Source organism: Tyto alba, unplaced genomic scaffold (assembly GCF_018691265.1).
Source record: "Tyto alba isolate M040663 unplaced genomic scaffold, T.alba_DEE_v4.0 Super-Scaffold_23, whole genome shotgun sequence".
NCBI lineage: Eukaryota > Metazoa > Chordata > Aves > Strigiformes > Tytonidae > Tyto > Tyto alba.
This window is the reverse complement of record NW_024881297.1, coordinates 7864904-7889185: the sequence shown is the minus strand read 5'-3', so window position 1 is coordinate 7889185 and position 24282 is coordinate 7864904. Positions and strand designations below refer to the sequence as shown.

Genomic DNA, 24282 nt, shown 5'->3' with positions numbered 1-24282 from the left:
TTTTTAAATCTAACTATTGGCATTCTTGTCATAGTTCCAGATGAATGCATATTTCCAAGTGAAGACTGCATTAACCTCCTCATGCTCAAGAAAGATGAAGAAAGAAATGCATTAAGGCACACACTTCACCTTCTCGTAGATCAACCCTGGAGGTTCACAGTACAAAACATCAAAAACAACACACAGAAGTCTACCGACACTTGTCACCACAGACTGCTTAAAAAATTTTCACTGACTATTACTCCATCCATCTTCAACTTAAAGCAGAATATGACCATCCATAACTTAGTACTCTTGCTGTCCCCAAGAGCAAGTGTAACGCAGCTTGGAAAGCAAGGAACATTAGGATACCACCTGGGGCAGGGAGGAAACACCACCACACCCTAAACACAACTTTCTGGAGGTGGAGGGGGAAGATCTTATATGTAGTGGTCTAAATTACAAAGGGCTCTGCTTCATGACTATTTAAGAAAGCATGATGCAGGGCACAAAATTCTGCACTGATGATGTCCTGTCTCCAAGCTCCAGAAAGGCATACAGGAACAGATAAGCACTATAACCAGATGAAACCTCTACTTCTCACACAAGATGAGAGACATGTTGTATGAGCAGGCAATCCCAATTATAACCAGGCTACAACAATGTGAATGTTTTAGCTTATGTTCCCAAGAACTAATCATGTTTAGAGAAAAGAAAAATAGAAAGAAAAAAAAAAAAAAGAAAATAAAAAGAAAGGAAGATACCCCACTCAGAACATGCCAAGTTCCATTCCAACCCTCAAAAATGTAGACGCCTTGACACTCAACAACAAAGGGGGAGGACTCTCACGAAAGGGGTCATTAATGACAGATCATTACAGCTACCTTACTAGATAAAACTCTTAAATGTTGATCCTTTCCACTGAAGTTATCTAAGAGCTAAAAGCAATCAAACTGCAGAACACTTGACAGACGATATTTCAGGCACCATGCACTCCTACGCCTTTCAGACAACAGTCCCTTCTTACAGGAAAAATTCTCATCTTTAATGGTTGCATTTCAGCCATATTCTTGTCAACATAGGAAACCACTGAGTAGATACACACACACACACAAAGTATACACAAAGTGCCAACCAGGTACAATAAAAGGAGACATCACCCTAGAGAAACTGCTCAAGTTGCAGCTGCATTCACCTCTCCTCCAGAAGCATCCCATACACGGAGAGGCAGAACACCATAAAAGAACTTCAACAATTTGGCACTGAGTGGAATTCAAAAGCAAGGAAAGTTTAGTATCAACAACTCGAGCTTTTTTAAAGCAAGACAATGAAAGTCAAGGAAATAAATCCAGTCTCATTTACTGCAGGCAAGTTCTGTTGGAGAGTCCAAGCCTTGCTTCAGTGTTACTACAGTCATTTGGAAGAGTCAGGAAGACTTAACACAACCCCCGATTTTTATGCCACTGGAAAGAAGCAGTGCTCCATAAACTGTGCATTTATGTTAAGTCAAGGCCAAAATTAGACTGAAAAAGGAAAAAGAAAATCATCATACATGCTTGATGTTACTTCACACTTTAATTACTTCCTAATTAAATTTGCATGCTTTGATAGTATCTACTAAGTTGATGCTCCAAATGGAAATGCTAATTCCCCCTCCAAATGAACCATCAAAACCATGTACATTTAAATAGATTAGTAAAATTTATTTCAAGTTGTCTTCAAAATATTCTAATCTACTGTACTCAATTCTCAATTTACAAAAGTCTTTGCCAAGGATGCATTAATTCAATCACCCATAAACAGTCTTCTGCCCTTAACAGCAAAGAAATGCACTTCTTTGAGAAATAAATTGCAATCTGTCAATGTTAAACTCAAGATGCTCCCAACGTAAGATATGCTGAACTGACTTTCAGATCACCTGTGATAAATTTGATTAACTAAATTGCTTGATAAGAAGCATTATCTTTTTACATAGAGGTTTTCAAATTAAGTAATTGGGTCTTAATGTTACAGCACTATGATTCCTATCATAGAAATACTGGATGTTGTTTACACCTAAGTACAGAATGAGACAGTCTGGAAGGCAGATATGAAGGTCACACGATCTAACCTTTGCTCAGCACAGTGTCAGCTTAGATCAGGTTGCTCTGAGGTCTAGGTGAGTTCTGAGCATCTCCATGCATGGAAATCCCATTACATCTTTGAGAAACCAGCTCCAGTGTTTGACTACCTTCATGGTGTAAATTTTCATCATAGTTGTAATTTACCTTGTTGCTGCTTGTGTCTAGTGTCTCTCATCTTAACCCTGTGCATCTCCAAGAAGGTAAACATAGTCAAGTTTTCTACAGTGGTCATCACTTCTAAAACAAAGATTAGTGACCATGCACATACCTTATAAGTTGATCATTTATAAGTTGATCAAATATCAGAAGACTAGGCCCTTAATCAGATCAGTCAAATGCACATTCTATATTGTTTAGGCAAACTATTATTTTATTTATAAAAGAATAAAATAAACCTTCACGAGCACACATAACACTTTGCTTCATCAAATCAGAAACAGAAACTAGATTAACAGAGGGATTCTCTGTTTATTTCAGGAAGCTAATGCCTTGCTAGTCCTTTAGCTCTCCACAGGAATGAATAAAACCCTCTGGGTACAGAGACAAGCCCTGATTATCTAAATCACTGATATCTAAAATTCTGAAATCCAAAGGTCAGACACCTCCCTAGAGGACAGATGCTCCATCACTCCTAAGAACAGATCAGCTACCTTGTTTATATTTGGAGGCTTTTGCAAAAGGATTTTAAATACTATGTTCGATTGTCTCAGTTGTGGGGGGATAGTTATTTGTTTCTTTTATGAAGAGAAGTGTACAAGTTGTTCCAAATAACACATTCAAAACTAAATAAAGATTTTTCCCTCGTAATTAGTGTCTACGTGCTGGCTTGCTCAATATAGCTCCACTCACTGATGTTAGGTTGCATAATGTAATCAATGTATCACTCTGCTATCCCTGTCATTAATTCCAAGCTCACATTCATTTTTATTTACTTCAGTTAATCACAAAGTTACAACTTCCTAACAAGGACTGAAGGCTGACCTATATTAAAAGGTGCCACAGGCTATTGGCGAAGCAAAGACAAAGCCAGGCTTTTCACAGCCCCGCATAGCGGGATGATGAGAGACAACAGGCATAAATTGATACAAGAGAGGTTCAGACTGCATGTAAAGAGAAGCTTTTTTCCCCTCACAGAGGACAGAGAGGTACCAGAATGGGGCCCAGAGAGGCTCTGCTGTCTCCATCCTTGGAGGGTTTCAAGAAACAACAGGATCAAGCCTAGCGCAACCTGGTTCCATCTCACAGCTGGTCCGGCTGGGAGCAGGAGGTTGGAAGAGAGGCCTGCTGAGGTTTCTTCCAACCTGACACATCTTGAGAGGTTCTTTCCCCCCCTGCCATGTATATAGTGAGTCTTAATCACAGTTGCAGGTTAAATGTATGAATGGGACAAGTCAGTTGTCTTACTGTTCTGCTTTTCCAAAACACTCAGCTGTATGGATTCTTTTAACTCTGATCAACAGCCTTCAGCTTCCTACATATTTGGCTACTTTACAACAGGGAAAGTACCCTTTTCACAAGTAAACATCATTTTCTTTCCAGGCATCTGACATGGGGCCAGAACAACAGTCATTAAGTCCAGAGAAAATGAGAAACGGGAAGAAAAGAAAGCAGACATACTATAGGAGATGTTGGGCAGAAGACAGGTCCTCCCAAGCATACAGACCTCCTGACTAGCAGAATCTTTTGTATTTGACTTGCATCCAGCCCTAGAAGATCCAAGCAGGTTCCTCAAGAGCCATTCCAGCTGCCATGTCCCGCAACATGAATCCTGTGACAAGTTCTTCTCCAGCACCTCCCAGTGCGAGGGCAACATTTTGATCTGTGGTAACAATCCTTCTTTAACAAGGATCAGAGAATCATGGCATGGCAACATTTCAGTGGTCCCACCTGGAGTTGAGTTGAGGGTACTGCCCAAAAGCAGCTGCCCTGGTGAGTTGCCTTTGACAACAGCACAGCTATTTGCCTTGTGCTGTACTTCAGGTAACAGTTTCATAAACGCAAGAGCTGACGTTGCATCAAGTTAGCTCTTGCATCTATGGGTTTTGTCCATCTGCAAGATGGAGAAACTACCTCGCAGAGAATGGAGAGGTAGCTGTGCACCCTGGCCAGCAGCTCTAGCCTACATGCATCTCCTCAAGCATCCTCATCCAAAAGCCTTCACAACACACACACCAAAGGAAAACGAGGGCAGCAGGCAAAGAGGAAGCAGCCCCCCAGGTAAACGGCCAGCCAGGCTGCAAACATTTCCCACCAGTCCTCCCTCTTGTCCTGGGCTAAGCACACTGGTTTTAGGCTGTGTGCTGCACAGCCAGAGTCCAGGTATTCCCAGGGATCAGAACAAACAGATTTGCAGAGGAGGTTGAATTTCTGGGTTTCCAGCTAGCTGTTTCTGTTCGACAATAACTCCTTCCTAGTCAGCAACCTTGGACTCAAAGCCTTGAAGCACATATATTCCAAGGAATTGTTTTCTCTCTGCTAAATTAAATGTTACTGTTCTCAGAAGGTCTCTGGGTCACATTTTTTTTGCTAGAGAATTTTGCCAGCTCTGACAGAATTAAGGCAATAAGCAGCCTGAACACCAAGAGTACAGATCAGTATATATTTAAATGTTTCTGAATATCCTAGAGATTCTGTTCAACACTGCAACTGAACAGGTCAAAGGTGATGATGTACATAAATCCTAACAAGAAAGGTTTACTTATTTGTTGTACCATGTACTACACCAGGAACCTTCAGCTCCAAGAGTCTATTTCCAAAGCACATGTAAAACGTTTCTGCAGCTGTTGTGGTGCTAGCACTCTCGCCACAATTTGCCAGCCTTCACCCTTCAGAAGAGTGCTGCAGAATTCTGATTCTCATCTCACAGAAGAGTCTTTTTACTCATCTCCTCACATTCCCACATGTAACCAGTCGTTTGTGAGTTTGCAAGGCTAGCATAGACTCAGACAGTCCTCTCCAAGTCCAAGTAATGTCTAACTTAATTGAAGTAACAAGGCATGTTAGAAAATGAACATTAAGACAACAATTTCCATAAATGTCTATTTTGCTGCACAGTTTGCCAGCTTCTGGTGGGAAATGAGATGATTCCTTGTTCCACGAACTACCTGGAAACTAAGAAATCCACTGAACTAGTACAACCATCCTGACAGGAGAGAGACCTGAATATTGTCTAGGATTATTTACTGTATTCTTGAGAAAGCTTGTTCTGCAGACTGCCTGCAAAGTTCTCACAGCTTTGGGTTCTGCCTTCTTGGCAGCTAGCAGGGATCTCATTCTGAATCAAACTTTTTCCTGTCTTGACCAGCTTAATACAACTGCTAGAAATTTTTTAAAATTGCAACAAACACCAACAGACTAGAACAATACTGAATATCCCCAATAACTGTTTCAGCCTACAATGTGATATCAGATAGTGTCCAAAATAAAAAGTAATTTTTTCATTTAGTGACCCCCAAGTTGTACAGACTAGCTCCCACAGCCATTTGTGAGGGTCAGATCTCCCCATGTGGCTCATCACTGGCACTTAATATACTACGCTAACTGACTTTTCTCTTTTCTTGAACCAAAGGGAAACTAAGGTACTACAAATCAAGTCCTAAAAAGAAATAAGTGTCTAAATGGAGTCACTCAAAGTCTTCTGCAAAAATTATGACCACATACTTCTTTCTCCTTTTCCAGAAAGTAGTAATCAGCACTCAAAACACACTAGCCTAAGTTTCTCAAAAGGACTCTGCAACCAGGAGAGCTCAATAGAATGCTCAGCTCCTGGGCTTTAATTTGTTCAGGCACATTAGCTAAATTTTCATTGTGTGCATATTTAAAATATTTCCATACAGTGAATCTCAAGCTGTTAAATTCATATCAAAAATTCAAACCAGCTTTCCTCACTGTCTCCCCAAGCAATCCCTTCATTCCTCAGCTCTTTCATTGCTTTTTCCTTTCCTTTCTTCTGAGACGTTAGATCAGAGAGAGATATCACAGGCCAACAAAGATATCTCATAAGACACGCTCCTGATCATTATTAAGTTGGATCAGATTCAGACCACTAAGTAATACCCATTTTTATCCTTCATTTAACAGTATAACTTCATATATTGCCTAGCAATCCTAAGAAGTTGAAGGCAGAAGAATGCAGATAACAGATTTAGTTTTCAATGTTTTCTGTCTGTTCGAGCTTTGTGTATTCCACACAAAGAGAACTTACCCTGCCGAGACTTCAGACACGAAGTCTTTACACAAAAAAAAAAAAGAGTGAATTAAAGGCCTTCAAAGCACAAGACCTGTAAAAATCAAGTTTCAGATCCAGACCATTTCAAATGAGTACATCTTAACACACACAGGAGAAAAAAATTTATATATATTAAAAGACACTGAATGACTTAAGTAAAGGAAATGCCACTTGCCAACATGAAAATGCAACTTCTCTTCAGTCATCCAGTAACCTCACTATTTGAGTGGCCTGTATGGTCAACCATGAAGAAATATCTGAAGAGGAAATTATCAACAGATTGTATTTTTAACACATTTTCCACAGTTATTCAGTCCCCCCCCTGTTACCATGGGCACAGAATCCTATCTTTATTAGTAAATATTTAACAGATTTGTAGTAGTTGAGTTTGCATATGTGTGAATTTGAAGCTTCCTTACGGACTTTTGTCTTTTGGAGGGGACAGGACAGGGGGGTGTTTGGATTGGTTTTGGTTTTTTGCTGATGGAGGGAAAGGGAACAACATTAGGAAGAGGAATATAGCAGCTACTTGATGATACAGCTTGATCCTTCCTTCTCCTTAATACATTCTTACTCAACTAGCTCCAAATATACTTTGAAGAATCTCTTCCCTCCCTGCCTGTGAGTGACCAACAATACAATTCTTTTACAATTTCTTCGTCTACTATCAGTCTGGAGTATTTGCCAAATGAAAAAATCCTACTGCTCTTATACTAAACGCAATTGAAGCTGGTCACAATTATTTTTCCATTTGCAAAATTAAAACTACTCAAAAATTCTGCACTAGAAATATCAGAATAAAATCAGAAAAAAACATGATTCTGGCTAAAATTATTTGTGCCATAGCCAAAGCATTACAAAAAAATATGTCCATGATGAAAAAAAAAAACCTACAACAACAAAAAAAACAACCCAATACCATAATCCGATTGCCATTCTACTACATAAGACATTAGTGAACATGACATAAAGAAAGCTAAAAGCTGGTGAGGTATAAAAGCTCTCTGTTAACACTATTTAAACTGTTGTTTATTTCTATTCAATTTATTTTTCAGAGGGAAAAAAAAAAAAGTGTCTGTACAGTTAATTTGAAAAATATCATTAAAGACACCAGCTAAACATAATTTGATGACTGTAGATTCCTAACAGTTCTGTAAAGAAATGTCACCTTTGGCTGGCTGACCACATCAATAAAATAATTATAATAAATCAAAGTTCCCATGGTGTTAATTTGAAGGAATCAGGCTTTTCCCAACACAAGTAGAAGTCTAGGTTTACTATGACAAAACAAGGAACACTGCAAGGTACTGGTATAATCATGTTTACAAACTAAGATTTATTTGAACAGAGTTCAAGAAAAGTATCACAGAATCAGGAAATACCATACAAGACAAGTCATTAAGTTTACTGATGTCAATTTGTAGGGACTTTTCCCCCAGACCTCCCTTTAAAGCTTAACCAAGATACTAAACCTGCATCCTTATCTTCTTCCAAACAACACAGATTTTCACATTGCAACCCAGCTCTGTCAGGAGATCTCAAGTTGGAATTACTTTCTTTAGAAAGATCAATTTCAGCAGTAATATTTTGCCTTCTTTGCACCTCAGTTCTCTCCCTGATCAAGGTCTGAAGTACAAACAGTGTGATCCAATAACCACTCTTGATTAAAATTATTCTCAAGTCTCTCCTTAACAGGTAACACAGTTAAAATTTAGTCTTGTAAGAGTAAAGGTGTGATGCAGAGATTAGTTTTAACTCTCTTTTAAGAGAATTAATATTTCATGGATATGTTCTTAGTAGTTATTTATGAAGTAAATCCAAACAGCACTTAATAGGAGAGCCATTACAGACTGATCAAGAAATTCATGAAGAATATTACTGAGCTTGAGTTGCTGTTCATTTCCAGCGTGTTCCTAACACCACTGTAAATTGGTACCAACCATTACCTGCAACTTGATAGAACCACATGTAGAACTATGATTTTCCATTGCCTTCAACAGAAAATAAATTCTCCAATAACCAAACTCAACAGTGCACTAAGGCTCAAAAAGAAAACAGGAGATTTAGGCAACTGCAACTTGGAAGATAAACCATGAGGTTTATAAAAAAAGAGGGAGGGGGAAATATTTTTTCTGAAGCAGCAAAGAAACACCTTCCTCCTAAATTGTTCAATTTCTAAAATTTCTAGCTTCACTGCTGACTATTTTGGAAACCAGTAGTAAGAAAAAAAGCCTTTTAAGTTACTAATCCATAACAGACTTTATCAAACACACCACTACAACCAGAGTCAATGCACTAAGTTATGCATGTATCCACTGATACATGCATAAAAGTGGTTAAGTCCTTCTCAAGGATCATATCACTTAACGCTAGATGAATCAACTGCAAGAACCACAGGTACAAAGCAGAGGCATGGAGGCAAACAATAAACACTTCAGGAACACACAGATTCAAATAATCACCTTTTTTTTCCTACAGCAGACAGGACAGACCAATTCCTTACAAATCATTCCACTGTATGTTTTTAAAGAATCACTATTATTTTGGAATTCAAATAAGTTATTGGGCAAATTCCTGAACTAACAGGTTTGTATTTCAAAAGCATCGACATAGTCCTCACATCCAGGTTAAACCATGTATATTGACTTCCATTTCATTGTCCTTCAAGTTGGTACTGTCATGGTTTAAGCCTGGTTGGCAGCCTAACACCATGTAGCCACTCTCCCTTCTCTTCCAGCAATGAGAAGGGACAGAGAGCCAGGCTTGGGGTTTGAGATAGGACTGGGATGGGGAAAAAAAAAAATCCCCCTTTATGGGCACGAGCAAAAGGCAGAGTCATTAGAGGAAGAAATAAAGAACATACATTTATTACAGACACTAACAACACTTAACTGAGTAGGACAGTGAGAAGCATTGCCACATCTTGAGAACACCTTCCCCCCACCCCTCCCTTCTTCCCGGGCTCAGCTCTGCTCCTGATATCCCTACGTCCTCCCGCAAGTGGTGCAGGGGCAGGGAATGGGGGGTGCAGTCAGTGCTGCTACTGCTTTCATCTTCAGTGGGGGGAGCTTTTGGAACTTGTTCCCCTTGCTCCATCGCAGTCCCCCTCTCACAGGAGACAGTCCTCCACAAACTTTCTCCGTCTTGAGTCCCTCCCACGGGCCGCAGCGTTCCCCACACTGCTCTGTCGTGGGTCACCAACTTTCTCCAACTGGATTCCCTCCCACAGCTGCAGCCCTTCCCGAGCTGCTCCGGCGTGGGACTCCCCCGCATGCTGCAATCCTCCCAGAGCTGAATTACAACAGTGGGGCTACCTTTTCCCACAAGACCCCAGCCTTCTTTGGGCACAGCACGTTGATCATCCAGGCAAAAAACACAGGCCATAAATCAGTGTCTGCTCCACTGTAGATCTCCATGGGTGGCGGGGGGGGCCGCCCTGCTGTCTCACCACAGGATACAGGGGGGTCTCTGCTCCGGCACACCTCCCCCCTCCTTTCTTCCTCCGTTCCTCCACTGACCTTGGTGTTCACGCAGCTGCAGCAACTCCTCCTCACAAGTCCCACTGCTCCTCACCACGTCCCTTCTTAAATATGTTATCGCAGAGACGCAGCTGATTCCTCAGTTTTCGAGCAGAGGTGGGGCTGACTTGGAGCTGGAGGAGCTTCGAGAAGCTTCTCACAGGGGGCTGCCCCTATAGCCCCCTCCCCTGCCACCAAAAAACCCCACCACTCACTCAAACCCAGGACAGGTACCTGGAAATACAGCATACACAAATCTGACACAAAGATGCTTTGTGCAGGGTCATAATCTGATGTTTTCCAAAGTGTTTTCAGGCAGGTCTTCTCTGACCTTTACAAGTTAGTAAGTTACAAGCTGATTTCCAAACTTCTTCCATTACATTATTTTAAAACAACAACAAAAACAAACAAACCCCCACCCACCCACTTCATGGCCAGAGATGACAGTTCCCAAATGCCACAGAAATCTGGCTGGGAGAAGTTCTGAAGTCACTGAGAACTCTGGGATTAGGTCCACAGAACACCTCAGCCGAGAAAGTCTGAAGAGCAATTTCAAAATTCGCAATGAAGTTATTGGTGTTACACAAGAATTACTTTTGAGAACTCTACATTAGACCAGGGCATCCCCACCACCATGGTGACAAAGAGCTAGCCATGTTATCTAGCTGTTTGGTTGGGTTTGGGGTAATTCTCCGGAAGAATCTTTGCAATCCTTCCTTCCTCATCATTATTTTCTGGGCTTCCCCAGTATCAGGAGCTCTGATAAAGTACAATTGCATTTGTAGTGCCAGAACTGCACGGCTAAGGTGTGAACTCCAGCAGAGATTTCACCACCAACAGCAGTAACTAAATAATTCAGTGACAAACGTAGCTATCAAAAATGGATTGAACACGCATAGCTGGGTGAGGCCACACTCAAGAAACACAGTATCTTCTAAGCTAGAACTCAATGCTCCTGCCATGAGAAATTTGAGGAGCAGAGGTATGAGTACACAGGATTGAAGTATACACGTTACGCATCCAGTCTTTCAATTGCAAGAGAGAATGCCTTCCGTATGCCTGGTCTATCTAAACCACTGAGGTGTATTGTCACTAAAGGAAATTACAACAAAAATAGCTCAGATAAAAAGGACCACAATTTCTTAAAAATGACAGCACTTCTACAAATCTTAAAATAGCTTGCCATCTCCCCAAACACCTGATCCACAGTATAGACACCATGAGCAAGAAAATGCTTGCATCCCCTATAACTTACAAATAAGGACCTTAAACACTTATTTCCAAGTTATTTTTTTATTTATTTAGAGAGAGCGAGCATTAGAGCCTATTTATAATTGGTACAGATCACATTGTGGAAACACAGGCAATGTAGCAAACAGTGTGGTATCACAGATCAACTATTATTTCCCCTCTGTTGGTGCTCACTATGGTATATTCAGTTCATCTGTAAGCAGAAAACAGTGTTGCAGTCTAAAAGTCTCTACCATCTCTTGTCCCATCACCCAGTATTGTACAGTCAGGTTTCTGAATGTTTACCACAGATCAAAACAGCCTGGCTGTGGTCACTTAAGGTCATGGGAAGCCATGTAACCTGAAATGGAAACCGCACAACATAAAACTGTGAACTGAAAATGAAGTGTTAGTAGGGTAAAATGGACAGCATTTTTACAATACAATTTTTATAGCCTTTATTACACTGCAGTGAGATCACTTGGCTGTAAAAGCATGAGATTTACAACTATCTCATCTTATACACAAGAGTACTATATTTGATTTGGTATCCCTGGGAGGGGCAGGGGGAGAGAATTAAAATTTATCAGGCCCACCCTTTGAAGGAAGAAAAAAAAAAAAAAAAACAACACCAAACAAACAAGAAAAAACACACACACAAAACACCACAGACAACTTTTTACATGCTTCTAATATCATGAGAACATGAACTCATAACTTTTGACCTTAACTTCAAAGGCTATTTGCAATAACATTTCATTTAGATCCAAGCAAATACCTTTTCTTACATACCCATAAAGTATCAAGCAATTCTACTTCTCCTGAAATAATTCATTTCTCTACACATCTCATACTTTGAGTGATATACAAGGGTAGTTTGCTTTTGCAGCATACTGAACTGAAGAATAAACCCCAATGAGCCACTGCCTCAGTGGCACTGGAAAGAGAACGAAATGGCAACACAGAAAAGAAAATAATTTGTTCACAAATGAAGCAGAGAGGCAGGGGGGAAGAAAGAAAAGGAAAAAAAGCAGCAACCAGAAAACAAGCAGCTGGTGCTCAGGGACTAGGAAGGACTTCGGCTCCACAATAACAGGATCAGTTGCATAATCACTGCTGCCTGAGAAGTTATACAATGTCCGCCCTTCTCATCAGGAAAACAAATAAGCAACAATAAAGTCCTTTTAACGCACAGCAGCTAATAAATTAAATACCACATTCTAAATCCTACTAAAGAGAAGGTCCTCTGTAGATTCAAACATTACTTTTTAGCTTACTGGAGAATAAAATATTAAATTCTATCTTAACCCTTACTAAAAGCATCTTATTTTCCCTAAAAGCAAGATGTCCTAACACCAGTGCCAAGCCACAAGAATTTACCACCTGGCTTTTCCTGCCCTGCTCTCAGAAGACACGTCTGCGCTGGAGAAATCTGTGTCTAAAGCTAAGTTGCATGAAATGTGACCTCTCCTGTTGCTGCAGATCTTTAGGAATTCTGTGGCTATCACGACATTTGAACTGGAATCAGAAACTACTGAAAAACTGCAAACACGAATACAATTCTAATTCTGTAACTGGGTATTCTGGAGACACTCACAGCTGAACTGGCAAAATATTCGTAAGCGAAATGAAGACAAATGAACCTACAAGGAACAACACATCACTGAAGACTGAGCAGGAAAGAGGTTTTCCTGAGTGGTTACGTATTGTGCAGACCTTTGCGCTGTGGCATTGCACAAAGAGTGAAAGTGAGGTTTGACTCAAGTGTGAAAGACCGCGGAAGATACTGCATGCTGATTAAGAGGCAGCTGAATTTTAGCTTGCCAGCACTGAATTCATAAGGATAATTCTGGCCTAATTATAGCCCTCTCATTAAAGACTTGGACCAAACAAACGAAAGTTTTATCCTCTCATCTAAAATTTGCATTTCTTTGTGATTACTTCTTTTCTGCTGTAAGTCTTGTCCATTTGTTCTTCTTACCTCTGGGTCAGAAGGTTTATATCTTCCCACCGTGGTCTGGGCTCACAGCCCAAATGCTGCTGCATTGCAGAGTCAGCAAAGACATGATGCAGCAATATTCCTGAATTTCTTTGGACGTAGAAGTACATGTCATTGCTGCCAAACTCTGAAAGCCATCCAGCTAAAGCTCAGAGGCTCCATGGCACTTCAGAAAAAATAAAAAAACAGGACAATGACACTAAGATGGCTGTCTTGGCCATTTTATGCCCTGTTGTTATTTTCTAGCTGGCATCCAGAATATTGTAAAATTCACTGACTGTGCAAAAACAGAGCAAACATTCACTTTTCTGCTCACCCCTACAACTACAAGCACTACCCAGTGTGCTCAGCACGGACCACTCACAGCAACAATTGCAGGAATCAGCAGCTCCCCTTGAAGAGAAGCAGAAATAGCAGGAGCTGTATTGCAGGGGAAGCACAGATCAGCTCAAGAAAAGGAGACATCTAACCTATATCCCCCATAAGCCACCACTCCAGCCTGTCAGCTCCTGGGTAAGCAGACAGATGAGAACAGAACCATCTGCAGTCAAGGAAAAGACAGAAGCTGCTAACCTGAAAGCCTGCACAAATGAACGTTGCCCATGACACACATTGATTCTGTATATTCAAGATGTGCAGGGACCAGCAATTACAGAAAGGCCCACGCTTCTCTGCCTAGCTCACCAGCCCTGAACTTGCCTCAGGAAAATGATACAGATGCTATTCTGCCACACTAGCCTCTTGCTGTCACTGCACCTGCAGCAGACTGTCTTGACCAGTTATAACTTCAGAAGCAGTGGCCAGGTCACAGCAGCATTTCACTAGCAACCACCGTAACAGGAGAGAAGCACGTTTCAAACTCCACTTCCTTTTTTCATATTAGGGATTGCTGCAGATGGCAATAATCCAATCCTTAAAGCCCCTTATTGTAAATATGCTAAAGTAGCACAGCTTTATCTGTCATGTCTCAGCTCTGAATTCAATAAGCCATTTACCTTTCCTAATTCTTCTGCAACAACTTAGAATTTTGATTAATGACCTGCTCTGCACTAGGTGCCCCTTAAACCAGCTTCATCAGCAGTCCCCTCACACCCCTCCCAGCTCTCTGGCAAACGTTGTGAACAATTCTTACATTCAGGACTCAGGCAGCAGTCAGGGGAGCCATTTTACCTGTTCAGAGAGTAAAACACCTCCAGTCCACTCTTAAAACACTACTGTACCCTAATCCGAGTGCAACTGGAACATGTCTTCTGTCAGGAGTGTGATGCTCCTCCCTGTGGAGAAGACAAGAAGATGTGACAATCCCACCATCTCACCCCCACATTTTTGGGGAATTTGGTGCTAAAAAGGAGGACAACAATAAAAGCCAGAAGCATAAAGTGCTCTAAAACTCCAACATGCATAATCTGGCACTGTTCATAAATGTCCCTACAAGACAGATACCTAAATGCTAAAAATTAAGCAAGTCAGAAAGCTCACAGCTAAGCTTCCAATGCTACTAAGTGTGCTTTCCACTTTCTAATGCACAGGAAAATGGTTTACATAAAAGTATGTGCCGCCTTAGTAAATTTACACATCTAAAAGATAACCAACTTAAATGACTCATTTTTTAGGTATCTAGGGTTGCTCTGTAGGTGATTTCTGATTAAACAGCTCTCAGGAAGTATGATCCACAAACCAGCATCTAAGGTAATGGGAATCAATTACCTGCAAAAGGCAATTACTTCCTCCCAAGGCTATAAGGGCATCCTACATATCTATCTTGATTTTGGACAGCTCAGTCCACACACTCAGGGGAGGGGAACTATGCCCTCTGTGTGGCTCAGTTTATGAGCAGTTTCTTTTAACTCATTCACCCACTATCAAATACTTCAAGTCTATAATGACCTTTTTTTCAATGAAGAATGGACAGACAACTAACTTAGACTCACTACAAAACCCCTCCTAAGCCACTAGGCTTTTTACATCCAGGTAATTTGTCCTTAGGCCTTGCAAATATAATTGAGACTCATTCTGCGTCCTGAAAAATCATCCCAATTAAATTAAAAATATCTCTTTCTTGAAAAGGGGAAAATAGAAAGGAACAAATTAGAAGGAAAGAAAAATAAAAATAACAACAACAACAAAAAAAAGAGTAACTATAAGCAAAGTAATTTTCAGTGACATGGAAAAAATTACAAAATTGAGCAGGAGAGCTCTGGATGCAGGAGAAAAACAAGAGATACAGCCAGAAGACATGAAGGAGATGAAAAATGGAAGACAGACTACAGTTTTTTGGACACACGAGTCCTGAAAACCTATTTATTTAAACCACTAGAAGCTCAAATGCACATGTTCAAATCTGATTATTCCTGCTTTATAAACCTAAAGCTTTCTTTGGGAAGAGGTCAAAAAAATTAAAGTGGCAATTAAAATAATTGTCATTTGTTTTTCCCTTTAAACCACTAAAAGGCTTTTGCCTGCTTTGTCAGTAGCACACTCTAGAAAACACCAAAGCTTACTGTGCTTTGGCTAAAAAGAAAACAAACATGAACATACCATTTCCTAAACTTGTCAAGTCTCAACAACTACTCCCCTGCCCAGTAAAAGAAACAAACATAAAACTTTCATCCTTACATCATCCCAGTCAAAATGATTTAAGAAACTTAGACAAAGAAACAAAATTAGGATTTATGTATCTTGTATAAAACAAGTTCTTCAACTCACTGATCATGAACCCTGTGGACAAAAGGGAGTCAATCCAGATTCTCTGAATCAGAAATAATTATGCTGATCCCAAATTACCTGTGTATCTATACATTGAAAGAAAAATAACAGCAAAAGACTTAAGACTAAATAAAGCAATAATATTTGGAATGTCTATGATATCCTGGATGTCGATGAACTGAAATTACCAGAAGCAATTACGGGGCAGAAGGGGGGGGCGGGGGTGGGAAGAAAAATCTATTTAGTCTTCAGTATATTCTCCCTTTGATTTTTATTGATACTTAACAAGATTTCCATGTTTTATTAAAAAAAAAAAAAAAAAAAAAAAAGGCAGGGAAGGGAGAATAGTTTTGAGAAGTGCCCGAGTGTATCAGTCCCATGCTGCTACCTGTGGTTTCTCCCCTGATCTGAAGCATTTCCAGGAGGACACTGGGGGAATTCTCAGTAGCAATCATTTTCCAAGCAGTATTTTGGCATAAACCCAAAGTATTTGTTTTAAAACTGAAACTCAGCAGACTGTATCAGCAATGGACCTGTAGACAGTCCACAAAACAGATTTGAAAGGAGATTTTTCTTTCAAGGGCTGACCCAGAAGGACATACAACTGAGATTATAACACTCAAAAAACGACTCCCAAAAGACCCCAAAATGAGCAGAAAGGATAAATGAATGGTCTGGCAAACGAGCACACACACACACACACACTCTCCCTTGCTCACTCTCATGAGCAGAGCTCTCTGCAAGATCAGAAAATCAAAACAAACCAAAGAAGGAAAGCGAAATAATGCATTTGTTTCATTTAAAGCACTCCCAGAAGTAACAGCAGCACATATGCCAGACTTACAGTAACAGACACTGCAAGAGAAACACTAACTGTGAAACAGAGATGGGTCACTAACCTGGGTTTTCTTACTTGTGGTAAGCTGACACATTCCTTCCATCTGCCTGTCCAGACTTGTCAGCATACCGCTTGGAAGCAGCTGAAAAACTTATAATGTAGAGAGTACATTCAGACAGCACCTCCTCCCCCTCTATCAACCGGTGCTGACACCCAAATGAAGAACAAATACTCTACCATCCAGCAAGAAGTGCCCAAAAGGTGACAACGGGGTAGAGCATCACTTAGCAGTGAGATGAAGGAATGAAGGAAATGAAGAGTAGGAATAAAAATCCAGGGTGACTGAAGAGCAAACAGCATGAGAGGTGGAAAGCAAACATTCTCTCCCCAAACCCCCAAACTTTTTCCTCCAATTAAAGAGCAGGGACAAAAGCTCCATCTACATCCAAGCAAGACTGATTAGAACAGATTACTCACCATGTAAGATTTCCCCCTAACTCAGAGCCATTCGTTACACGGGACATCTTTCTAAAAGAGACACTTCGATTCAACTAAAAGATATTGCAACCAACACAGTGACATGTCACTGCTTATGCAGGAGGACAGTGATTTCTTACCATAAAAAACATTACAATCATCCAAGGATCACCATGGAATTACCAGATTCTTCAAAAGACAGTTTATTTTCACTACGAAAGGACACCACAGAGAGTGAAAATATGTCAGGCACTGTAATTATACCGCTCCAGTACACACATTTTTCAGATCCTGCTCTGAAACATCCATGTTCTTGGTCACTTTCTCTTTCTCTCCTCCTCCTTTTCCATGCCTTTTTATTGAAAAAAACTTTAATTTAGACTGGGCTAGCTATTCTTCAAGATGAATCAACAGAACTTTTCACAACAAACAGCAGAAAATAAGCGTAATCTATTAAGAGGCATAAATTTTGGGACAGTACTGTACTTTTATACAAGCCTCCAGCTCACAGTGAAGTTTTCCCATTCAAAATAATCCGTTATCTCTCAGGAAGCCCATCTCGGGAACACTCATTACAAATCATATAAAGAAGAGCGAGAAGCCTAATTCTTAACATCAAAATACTTAAGCATATCAATGAAAAAAGGGAGGGTGAGAACACCGCTTTCTTTCTATAAAAGAGAAAATAAGGAACAGCATTAACGCAATATGCATAAGTACATACAGATGTGTCCTGCCATTTATTGTCAGGTCATAAATAAAGGGGGAAGACACTAAAAATGAGAAGCAGAAAGCTGCAAGGATAAATTAGAAGGAACTCACATAACGAAACTCACTACTGATTTTATAGAGTTTGCTATAATTAAGGAAAAGCATTATTCTTCCACTGGACACAGTGAACACTCCCATACCTCCAACAAATGGTTTATAAACACAACTATAAAGTCCTATGTGTTGAGGAGACCAATCACTTAGGCAGCAGTTTTCCCTACGGATGAGTGATTTCACCTATCAGCCACAAAACCCGTCCTTCCCCCAGCCCGCCCATCTCGTGGGCGCAGCCAGAGAGACTCACAGCTGCCCGATGGGCCACAAGTGACAGCAAGGCCTGTGGTCCACATACCACCCCATGGTATTGCCCTGACATGCCAACTCTGAAACTTGTATTTCTGAGCCCTAAAGCAATCAAGTGTCATTCTTCTCTCGACACAATTCAGCCTAAGCATTATTCTAACCGTACCTGATGAGAGGGCTGGAGAGCAACTGAAAACTCATTTTTTTTATCTCAAAACTCTGAGCCACAGTGTACTGGTCGGAACAAAATCCTCATGATTTGTTGGCCAAGCTGGTTGCTTGTTCTTTTGCTACTCAACTGTTGTTACTGCAGAAACTGGGGGAGGCGGGAAGGAGATCTATTTTGCTGGTTTTACTTTTTATTGGTAGATTTTACTTGTTAACTGGCAAGCTGGCCACGGCTATTTAAGTAGTCATTAACAAGAAGGGGAAGAGAAAAAGGTCAAGCATTCTTGGCAAAACAATTCTACAAAATTCTTCAACATATCTGCAAATACCTCTTGCCCAGTCTAAAGTAATAGTAGCAACAATAGTATTAATGAAAAAATAACAGACAAATAAAAGTCTTCATCAGGCTTCCATCTTCCATTCATGTAGACAAAGCTACCTTCCTGGAACAGTTACCAAAAACTACTCAAGGAGAGTTTTCATACATTAATAAGAAAACGCAACACTGTGCACCTACTATAATTTTTTTTTTTAATATCAAGATCACCCATTAGTCCCAAGCAATGCAGTTCTTCTAAAAACCTGGGTTATTCAGAGACTTTTTTCCAAACATTATTTAATGTTTTAACAAGAAAGCATGACTTCTGATCAATGTTTCTCTATGTTACAAGTTAATACTAAACTTTCAGTCAAGTTAGGGTGTTCCTGATAGGGCTCCTGCCCCCCTTCCCCTGATTAACTACAGGCTCATTTGCTTGAACATACACCCAGAGCAAAGTAAAAGGGTCAAAGGACACTTACTGTTTATAATTAATTTGTCTAAATTGACAAAAGCAGCCCACTTTCTCCTCAGCAGAGGTAAGCGCCTTCCATATGTTGGACCTCGTGGGCCACTGACGCCAGTCACTGCTGCCCACCACTCCAAAAACAAACACAGCAGAGATCTAAGCAATAGATCAGTTATAAGCCCAATGGTGAAAAACAGTTATAGTAAAATGCCCAGTACTTTCATTTCCCATCAAATAACAATTGATCTTACTATCCTCAGCATCACGTCAAAAAAAGAAAAAAAAAAAAAAAATATCACCCACTGCCTAACTGCCATAGTGCTTCACAGTGCACCTGAAAGATTCACATGTCTTCATTTGCTGCTTAAGGCACATTAAAAGGTCACCCCACACCCACCATCTCTTATTTCTTCCTGTAGAAAAAGTCAGGCCTCCAAACCCCACACTCCCAACTAAAACACCCTAGCAAATCTCCTGCTTCGATCAGGACTATATGTCCCTTCCAACCAAAATTTCTCTGATGCATTCAAAATGTCCTAGGTGAACTTAAATTTTAAGGTAAGTCCTTCCTCCCAATACATAATAGAGATCAATATTCAAAGACAGCAACGGTTAGTCTGTTGAACTCAGGTCTTGCCTTATTGTAAATGCCAGCATAAACCCTTCAACATGGTCCTGATACCCACAGATAGTGGAGAGTTTTTCTCTGAACATCAGAGAAATTAATCTGGTTTTGTTGGGCATTTTGGACACAGCCCAAGACAAAATAATTTTTAAATACATTTTTGGAAGTGGCAAGAAGTTCACCATGCCTCTTTAAGCACACTTTTAAGGATAAGTTTGCAGAGGCAGGCTATAAAAGCAAAAAAAACCTGACATCCATCCCTCCCTCCCTCTCTCTCCACACACAAAAGAACAGTCTCAAACTGGAGCTCAATCCTGTGTAATTTATAACTATTTCTGTGAATAGTTGTACTAAAGACAACATATTTCAAGAAAGCTCCTAGAAGTAAACTCTTTTAAACAACAGAGAGCAAAAGAGACTAGTGGTTTCTAGACACAGAACATTTGACTCTCCATCATACAGATTCACAGGCTGGTTAACTTCTCTGGTAACGTAATGTGGAACAACCAGGAAAATAACCAAAATCAAGAAATGTATTTCAATTGACCGTGACCCTGCAGTGTTCAAGGTGGTCCACTTTCCAACTCCAAGGCAGTATTGAGAGGAGTATTGCAGAAGGCAGACAACAAGCAGATCCCTCAATGATCTCCACCACCACAACCCTCAGCTTAATGGAACAAGACAGACCAGAACTGAACTCCTCACAACATGAACACCTACTTACGATGGTATCCCTTTATTTTTTTAGAACAATTTAGATAAGCTTATTCTCATGTGTTGTGCTATTACGTTTTCATTTGAAATGTTCATCCTTACTCAGGCTGCAAGTTCAACTCAATTCCTCAAGGGACCATGGAAAAGAGGTTGGGCAGGGAAGAGGAGAAGAGTTTTCATCTTTCAAATTTACTCTGCCTGTGCCAAAGGAAGCTAAACCCTCACCTTGGTATATTCTCTACTCAATCTTAGCTACTTCAGAGAAACATGAACTATGTTAATCTAACTTTATAAAGAAAGAACACAATTTAAAGACACTTATACCTAAATGAGAAACATTTTTCCAAGTACATTATTTGCAATACACACATACCTTCTCTACTTCCACTTACTTTAAAAAAAATAAAAAATAAAAAAAAAAACAACAAAACAACAAACAAAATAACACACACAAAAAACACAAACATACACACAAACAAATCAAAACTCGAACATCCAGATAATCGTGTATTTGAAGCATATATATACACATACATGCTTTACTGAAATAAAAATAGGTTATAGCTTTAGGTAGTTTAACTGATCAGTAGGTTATTCCAATTCACACCAAGAAACTGTACAAGTAACTAGGCAAAAAAATAAAATAAAAATAAAAATAAAAAATCCAGCTACTAATATAGCATATCCAGATTCCTGCCTCCCTAAGTGCAGGGACATCCCCAGTGAAATAGCAAGGGATTTCAAACAAAGAGCAAGGCAGCATTCCCACCACCACCACCCCCAATCCTCCAGCACTGCTAGGAACATGCTTATGTTCCTGGTAAGAACCTGAAAGCAAACTGTTTCTGTCCCCAGAGGTTACTACAGTCAAAGTAAGAAGTGTTGCTACTGTGCCTTTACTAATACTAATACTGTGCCAGCTAATAATGAAAAGCTTGAAGAGATACTCCCTGGTTATTTCATGACCCACTCAAAACCTAAATTAAATATTCTTCACTAACTTATCCTCACCATTCAGAATTGTGAAAAAAATAAACTTTTGTAAACCTAATTAACAAGCAAATTAGCATCCCCTTAGATCATATCCACAGAAAGTTTGGTTTTACATTTCTGTTGTGGCTCACCGCTCAAATGCTACTGACTCAATTATTAGCATTTAATTTGTGATGCAATACCAAAACTCCTTCTATGCCTATTCCACATGACTGCTTATAAAGAATGTTTACTTCTGCCTATTCAGAAATCCATCCTTTATTCTGCAAGTGTAAAAGAACTCCCAGATAAAATGAATTTCACTCTTCTTCAGTCACTTTGTCAGTCAGGAAACCAATGATGACAAGAGTATTGCCAGCTCTGACCACATCCTTCTCAATGTCATCATATTCATGGCATCCCAACTCAGCAATCTGCCATGTAAAGATTTCAAAAACGTTGTAGCCCTCACAGTTGTGGGAAAAAATTGACAACTGCATGCTCAAGCCTGAAAAATCAAAAAGGAAATCCATTTATTTTGTGCTTTTAATGCTTTAAAAGTCATAATTTGAGTCAATCTCACAACTGAGGGCCTGCACCACGACATTTCAACTCTTAGGTCAGCAATCCTCAGAACATCAAAAGGCTCAACTTTTACATTAATAAGCTCACTATTTGCTTTGTCTGTCACTCTACCATGCAATACACTCTGCACTCTGTGTACTCATGCAAATACAAAACAAAGCCTTGATCTTGTCCCTGGCTCTCACATGAAGACCCAAGCACCTCCATAAAACCCCATTAGAAGTAAGTAAGTCTTGGCAAGAATACAACTTCGGAGAGAAGTCCTAAGACCATCAGTGGCACTCTGAATGCTACCGAGGTGGTGAATCTTTGCACCAAAACAGTAAATAGTGGTCCTATTATCATCACCCTGCAGCAAAAGCACTCTTCTCTCCTGTTCCAAAGTCAGAGCACTAAAGCCTACCCCCTCCCATTCAGTGAGGATTCAAAAGCTTCCGGCATTAAAACAAACACACATGGAAAAACCTAAAGTCCTGTAAGTTTCTTCCACTGTCATAACAGTGAGGCCCTGGTTTTACAACAAGACAACTCCCACAGATACACAGGCTTACAGCATTAAATGTGAAGGAGCTTGGAATTCCCAGCTCTTGGTTGCCACTACTCCTTTGGCTGTCCTCAGATAACTGCTTTGTTTCTTTTTTTTTCAAAAATTAAGGAGCATTTCTGAGCTTGCTGCAGTAATTCCATACAACGCTTGTCCCCTGCTCTCCACAGTTTGGGTGCAGGAACCATTTATGCTAGTATTGCCACTGAAGCCTCCATATCATCTAACCAAAGCAAAAAAAAAAAAAAATGAAATAAAATTTCCACTAGTACAGTCCACCTACTATGAACAACTCAAAGGCCAATACTCCACGCCAGTCTAATAAACAAGAAACCTCAGACAAAAGCTGAGGCTGATTATGCCAAGCGCGCTTCTATCCAATTAACCTTCTTTACAGTCTTTACCCTCCCTTAGGCATTCTGAACAGTCTCCCTTTTAGGATTGTCCATCATCCAAGCACTCGAAAACTCTTTTAGAAGTTTTGTTATCAAGCCAAGTTGATATTTTGTCATATTTTCAATGGAAAGTTACATGCATTCTCTCTGTGTACCTTTTGGTTTTGTTCTGGTTTTTGGTTTGGTTTGGTTTGTTTTTTTTTTTTTTTATTTAGCAGCCTACCTTCTGGACACCCTAAGCATTTTCCTAGCCCTGCAGTTTCTCTTTCTGTTCCCCTAATCTCAAACTATACAAAAAAAGGATATACTTACAGTGCCAAGCAACCAAACACAAACTTCAGGAAGTCCCTGGTGTACAAAACCCCTCCTCCTATTGTATCTCATCTGTGAGCTAAGATTTTGGTTCTCAGCAAGAGCTAGAGGCAGCAAGCAACACTATCACCACGGCATCCAAACACACTCCACTTTCTCAAGCAACATCCCACCAGCTACTAGTTTACACAAATCAAATCACCCTGCTTTGAATTATACTGAGATTTTTACCATGTTTTCATTTGAACATAATAAATCATCTGGTAACGTAAGAACATAAAACATGGGTCAGTTGCACCCACACTCCACCTGGCAGAATGATACTGAGAAAAGTAACAGCAAGACAATCCAGGTAGAACTACCCTCTAATACCCAATGCATGGTGATACCTCTGAAAAAATACAGTAGTGAAATAGAAAGCCAGATGAACACTTCTCTCAAGAGCTCCTGATGCACACCCTCTTACTGAAGTCACGCTGTTCCAAAAATGAAGGACCCTAAAAAACATCTAAGGAACATGCAGGAATATCTTCCCTTTCTAGCCATGTGTCTATCTCATCACTATCAAACTGTCAGCTCTGAAGTCTTTGCTTTTCTCCATTTGCTTATTTGACACAGCTGCATTAAGTTAAGCATTGATTTTGGTAACTCTGCCCCTACTCTGAACCCTTCACTAGAAAGCCTCAAATGCACATGCAAAACCAAAACTGGCATGGTCATTAGAAAGAAAATGGATGATTCAAGGAGGGAAGAACTTCTTTCACCAACTAGGAAGTTCATTTTAAAAGCTGCTGGAAAAAAGTAGACAAAATCCAACTATAAAGGATCTGACTTCTCTAAGATAGGTGTCTTAGAACTGGAATAAGAAGCATTAACTGGAATAAGAAGTTCAGCATGTAACTGATGAATACCCACCCAACCTGAAAAAGTACGGGTATAACTCTTACATATTTTAAGTGTAATATGCAATTTCTCTAGAGCAAGAGAGAAAGGGATTAAATAAGCCA

At 40.0% G+C, this 24282-nt stretch overlaps 1 protein-coding gene across 6 annotated transcripts in view; it reads right to left on the bottom strand.

Annotated features, from left to right (window-relative positions):
• Window positions 1-24282, bottom strand: part of WDFY3 (WD repeat and FYVE domain containing 3) — a 181458-nt gene that overhangs the window by 150942 nt on the left and 6234 nt on the right. Inside the window, exon 1 of one of the 6 annotated variants that reach the window (XM_042796405.1) lies at window positions 14248-14302. The exons of the other annotated variants lie outside the window; for them this stretch is intronic. The gene's annotated coding sequence lies outside the window, so the exon portion shown is untranslated. Of the gene's footprint in view, window positions 1-14247; window positions 14303-24282 lie in introns of those variants that run through there. 6 annotated transcript variants of the gene reach the window in all.